The sequence below is a fragment of the Salmo salar genome, chromosome ssa10, assembly GCF_905237065.1.
Source record: "Salmo salar chromosome ssa10, Ssal_v3.1, whole genome shotgun sequence".
Lineage (NCBI taxonomy): Eukaryota > Metazoa > Chordata > Actinopteri > Salmoniformes > Salmonidae > Salmo > Salmo salar.
In genome coordinates this window covers 28,346,653-28,353,096 of record NC_059451.1, presented here as the reverse complement: position 1 = coordinate 28,353,096, position 6,444 = coordinate 28,346,653, and the positions used below count along the sequence as shown (strand labels likewise).

Here is a 6,444-nt window from a genome sequence, read left to right as displayed (position 1 = left end):
TACTCCATGGGCCTTCTCCGGCCATAACCTGCTCCCAAGTCCATCTCTCCCGTTTGTCCAAATCAAAATTCCTCTGCTCCTTCCTCTGCTGCTTGGTCCTGGTTTGGTGGGAGATTCTGTCAGGGATTTCTTCGTCGGAGGACGATATGGCGAAATCATCATCGGAAAATGAGGACCAATATGCAGCAGAGTTGAGATGGTTCATTTTGAACTTTTAATAAATTCCAAAACGAACATACAAAATAACAAAAACGAACGCACGATACACTGACAGTCCTGTTAGGTTTACACACACTAAACACGGAACAATCTCCCACAATTAAACAGACAAACACACCCAACTAATATAGGACTTCCAATCAAAGGCAACACCACACAGCTGCCTTCAATTGGAAGTCCACCCCAATTAACCAAACATAGACATACAACTAACTAGATCAACATAGAAATATGTAAACAAGGAACAGTGCCCAAAAACCCAGGAATAATAAATCAAACGCCCTCCTAACTAACACACCACCCTGAACCACATAAAACAAATACCCTCTGCCACGTCCTGACCAAACTAAAATGACAATTAACCCTTATACTGGCCAGGACGTGACAAGGGGTTCCCCCACAGTTAAATTTGAAGAATCCCTAAAGGATACTCCAGGAACCTTTACTTTTTTGAGTGTGCCATGACGACCGACCGACCTCAGTTCATCTTTCAATCACCCACGTCGGTATAACCAATGAGGAGATGGGAGAGGCAGGACTTGCAACGCGTTCAGCATCACAAATACAACTGACTTCTATTTTAGCGCTTGGCAACGCAGACGCTTGTGTAGGCGGCCTCCCTGTGGCTCAGTTGGTAGAGCATGGTGTTTGCAACGCCAGGGTTGTGGGTTCGATTCCCACGGGGGGCCAGTACGAGGAAAAAAATAAAAAGGGATGAAATGAATTGAAATGTATGCATTCACTACTGTAAGTCGCTCTGGATAAGAGCGTCTGCTAAATGACGTAAATGTAATGTAAATGTAATGTAGGTGTAATGATTGAATAACATGTACAGTTGAAGTCGGAAGTTTACATACACTTAGGTTGGAGTCATTTAAAATCCTTTTTCAACCACTCCACAAATTTCTTGATAACAAACTATAGTTTTGGCAAGTTGGTTAGGACATCTACTTTGTGCATGACACAAGTAATTTTTCCAACAATTGTTTACAGACAGATTATTTCACTTATAATTCACTGTATCACAATTCCAGTGGGTTGACTGTGCCTTTAAACAGCTTGGAAAATTCCAGAAAATGATGTCAAGGCTTTAGAAGCTTCTGATAGGCTAATTGACATAATTTGGGTCAATTGGAGGTGTACCTGTGGATGTATTCCAAAGCCTACCTTCAAACTGACCATCATTATGTTTGGAGGGAAAAGGGGGATGCTTGCAAGCCGAAGAACACCATCCCAACCGTGAAGCACGGGGGTGGCAGCATCATGTTGTGGGGGTGCTTTGCTGCAGGAGGGACTGGTGCACTTCACAAAATAGATGGCATCATGAGGTAGGAACATTATGTGGATATATTGAAGCAACATCTCAAGACATCAGTCAGGAAGTTAAAGCTTGGTCGCAAATGGGTCTTCCAAATGGACAATGACCCCAAGCATACTTCCAAAGTTGTGGCAAAATGGCTAAAGGACAACAAAGTCAAGGTATTGGAGTGGCCATCACAAAGCCCTATACCTCAACCTCAAATACCTCAAAATTTGTAGACAGAACTGAAAAAGCGTGTGCGAGCAACTAGGCCTACAAACCTGACTCAGTTACACCAGCTCTGTCAGCAGAAATGGGCCAAAATTCACCCAGCTTATTGTGGGAAGCTTGTGGAAGGCTACCCAAAACGTTTGACCCAAGTTAAACAATTTAAAGGCAATGCTACTAAATACTAATTGAGTGTATGTAAACTTCTGACCCACTGGGAATGTGATGAAAGAAATAAAAGCTGAAATAAAGCATTCTCTCCAGTATTATTCTGACATTTCACATTCTTAAAATAAGGTGGTGATCCTAACTGACCTAAGACAGAGCATTTTTACTAGGATTAAATGTCAGGAATTGTGAAAAGCTGAGTTTAAATGTATTTGGCTAAGGTTTATGTAATCTTCTGACTTCAACTGTATGTATGAATTTATTTAGCAATGCTTGCACACACAATGCGAGCGGTTTTGTTCAGCATGTTAAGCTCTGGTCTGTCCGAGGAGTGAGGATAAACAGCATGTTGGCATGTTCTCTGCAATCCACTTCATGTTTTAATTTTTACTTTGGGTGTAGGGGAGGGTCACTGGTCTTTTTTCAAGTGTTCAAGATGGGTCGGGGAAAAATATTCACTACCAGTTAAAAGTTTTACAACACCTTCTTATTTAAGGGTTTTTATTTATTTTATACTATTTTCTACATTGTAGAATATTAGTGAAGACATCAAACTAGGAAATAACACATATGGAATCATGTAGTAACCAAAAAAGTGTTAAACAAATCAAAACCAAATTTAGATTTGAGATTCTTCAAATAGCCACCCTTTGCCTTGATGACGGCTTTGCACATTCTTGGCATTCTCTCAACCAGCTTCACCTGGCATGCTTTTCCAACAATTTTGAATGAGTTCCCACATATGCTGAGAACTTGTTGGCTGCTTTTCCTTCTCTCTGAGGTCCAACTCATCCCAAACCATCTCAATTTGGTTGAAGTCGGGGGAATTGTGGAGGCCAGGTCATCCAATGCAGCACTCCATCACTCTCCTTCTTGGTAAAATAGCCCTTACAGAGTCTGAAGGTGTGTTTTGGGTCATTGTCCTGTTGAAAAACAAATGGTAGGCCCACTAAGCGCAAACCAGAGGGGATGGCGTATCGCTGCAGAATGCTGTGGTAGCCATGCTGGTTAAGTGTGCCTTGAATTCTAAATAAATCAGTCTCACCAGCAACCCCACACCATAACATCACCTCCTCCATGCTTTACTGTGGTAAATACACATGCAGAGATCATCCGTTCACCCACACCGCGTCTCACAAAGACACAGCGGTTGGAACCAAAAATATCCAATTCGGACTCCACACCAAAGGACAAATTTCCAACGGTCTAATGTCCATTGCTCGTGTTTCTTGGCCCAAGCAAGTCTCTTCTTATTATTGGTGTCCTTTAGGAGTGGTTTCATTGCAGCAATTCCACCATGAAGGCCTGATCCACACAGTCTCCTCTGAACAGTTGATGTTGAGATGTGTCTGTTACTTGAACTCTGAAGCATTTATTTGGGCTGCAATTTCTGTGGCTGGTAACTCTAATCAAATCAAATTTATTTATATAGCCCTTCGTACATCAGCTGATATTCTCAAAGTGCTGTACAGAAACCCAGCCTAAAACCCCAAACAGCAAGCAAAGCATGTGAAAGAAGCACGGTGGCTAGGAAAAACTCCCTAGGAAAAACTCCCTAGAAAGGCCAAAAACCTAGGAAGAAACCTAGAGAGGAACCAGGCTATGAGGGGTGGCCAGTCCTCTTCTGGCTGTGCAGGGTGGATATTATAACAGAACATGGTCAAAATGTTAAAATGTTAAAATGTTCATAAATGACCAGCATGGTCAAATAATAATAATCATAGTAGTTGTCGAGGGTGCAACAAGCACGTCCGGTGAACAGGTCAGGGTTCCATAGCCGCAGGCAGAACAGTTGAAACTGGAGCAGCAGCACGGCCAGGTGGACTGGGGACAGCAAGGAGTCATCATACCAGGTAGTCCTGAGGCATGGTCCTAGGGCTCAGGTCCTCCGAGAGAAAGACAGAAAGAGAGAAAGAGAGAATTAGAGAGAGCATATTTAAATACACACAGGACACCGGATAAGACAAGAGAAATACTCCAGATGTAACAGACTGACCCTAGCCCCCGACACATAAACTACTGCAGCATAAATACTGGAGGCTGAGACAGGAGGGATCAGAAGACACTGTGGCCCCATCCGATGATACCCCGGACAGGGCCAAACAGGCAGGATATAACCCCACCCACTTTGCCAAAGCACAGCCCCCACACCACTAGAGGGATGTCTCCAGCCACCAACTTACCGTCCTAAGACAAGGCCGAGTATAGCCCACAACGATCTCCGCCATGGCACAACCCAAGGGGGGGCGCCAACCCAGACAGGAAGACCACGTCAGTGACTCAACCCACTCAAGTGACGCACCCCTCCCATGGACGGCATGGAAGAACACCAGTAGGCCAGTGACTCAGCCCCTGTAAAAGGGTTAGAGGCAGAGAATCCCAGTGGAAAGAGGGGAACCGGCAAGGCAGAGACAGCAAGGGCGGTTCGTTGCTCCAGCCTTTCCGTTCACCTTCACACTCCTGGGCCAGACTATACTTAATCATAGGACCTACTGAAGAGATAAGTCTTCAGTAAAGACTTAAAGGTTGAGACTGAGTCTGCGTCTCTCACATTGGTAGGCAGACCATTCCATAAGAATGGAGCTCTATAGGAGAAAGCCCTACCTCCAGCCGTTTGCTTAGAAATTCTAGGGACAATTAGGAGGCCTGCGTCTTGTGACCGTAGCGTACGTGTAGGTATGTACGGCAGGACCAAATCGGAAAGATAGGTAGGAGCAAGCCCATGTAATGCTTTGTAGGTTAGCAGTAAAACCTTGAAATCAGCCCTTGCCTTAACAGGAAGCCAGTGTAGGGAGGCTAGCACTGGAGTAATATGATCAAATTTTTTGGTTCTAGTCAGGATTCTAGCAGCCGTATTTAGCACTAACTGAAGTTTATTTAGTGCTTTATCCGGGTAGCCGGAAAGTAGAGCATTGCAGTAGTCCAGCCTAGTAACAAAAGTAACAAAAGCATGGATAAATTTTTCTGCGTCATTTTTGGACAGAAAATTTCTGATTTTTGCAATGTTACGTAGATGGAAAAAAGCTGTCCTTGAAACAGTCTTGATATGTTCTTCAAAAGAGAGATCAGGGTCCAGAGTAACGCCGAGGTCCTTCACAGTTTTATTTGAGACGACTGTACAACCATCCAGATTAATTGTCAGATTCAACAGAAGATCTCTTTGTTTCTTGGGACCTAGAACAAGCATCTCTGTTTTGTCCGAGTTTAAAAGTAGAAAGTTTGCAGCCATCCACTTCTTTATGTCTGAAACACAGGCTTCTAGCGAGGGCAATTTTGGGGCTTCACCATGTTTCATTGAAATGTACAGCTGTGTGTCGTCCGCATAGCAGTGAAATTTAACATTATGTTTTCGAATGACATCCCCAAGAGGTAAAATATATAGTGAAAACAATAGTGGTCCTAAAACGGAACCTTGAGGAACACCGAAATTTACAATTGATTTGTCAGAGGACAAACCATTCACAGAGACAAACTGATATCTTTCCGACAGATAAGATCTAAACCAGGCCAGAACTTGTCCATGTAGACCAATTTGGGTTTCCAATCTCTCCAAAAGAATGTGGTGATCGATGGTATCAAAAGCGGCACTAAGATCTAGGAGCACGAGGACGTAATGAACGTATCCTCTGCAGCAGAGGTAACTCTGGGTCTTCCTTTCCTGTGGCGGTCCTCATGAGAGCCAGTTTCATCATAGCGCTTGATGGTTTTTGTGACTGGAATTGAAGAAACTTTCAAAGTTCTTGAAATGTTCCGTATTGACTGACGTCTTAAAGTAATGATGGAATGTCGTTTCTCTTTGTCGTTTCTCTTTGTCAATATGGACTTGGTCTTTTACCAAATAGGGCTAGAATTTCCACAAATTAACTTTTTAAGAAGGCACACCTGTTAATTGAAATGCATTCCAGGTGACTACCTCATGGAGCTGGTTGAAAGAATGCCAAGAGTGTGCAAAGCTGTCATCAAGGCAATGTGTGGCTATTTGAAGAATCTCAAATATAAAATAGATTTTCACTTGTTTAACACTTTCTTGGTTACTACATGATTCCATGTGTGTTATTTCATAGTTTTGATGTCTTCACTATTATTCTACAATGTATAAAATAGTAAAAATAAAGACAAACCCTTCTAAAACTTTTGACCGGTAGTGTAGGTAACACTTAATTTTAAGGGGTCCTTATTACCTCCTTATTACACATGTAATTACACTAACAAATATTGTTAATTTAATAACTGTAGTTACATTGTAATAACAACATAACTGGTGGTAATTGCGGTCTGTAATTACAGAGGTGTAAGAACATGCTTGTTACCATGCTTGTTACAAATTCATCAATTTAGTGTTAAGTTTCTTCTCAGCTGCATCTGATTCAGTAATAACTGTCACAAGGTTGTAATCTCATGGACAGATGCGCTATGTGTCCGAAAAGGTTATAATAAAAAATAACTTATAATTGATGTGTACATTACCCATTATGACAACCTGAACCTCCTTGCCATCCAAGTGAGGATAAACCCATTAGTACAACACA

General features: G+C 42.4%; 1 non-coding gene across 1 annotated transcript; it reads left to right on the top strand.

The window, feature by feature from the left end:
• Window positions 1–833: 833 nt before the first annotated feature.
• trnaa-ugc (transfer RNA alanine (anticodon UGC)) lies at window positions 834–908 on the top strand. Its single transcript has one exon. It is a non-coding gene; the product is annotated as a tRNA-Ala (tRNA).
• Window positions 909–6,444: the final 5,536 nt, after the last annotated feature.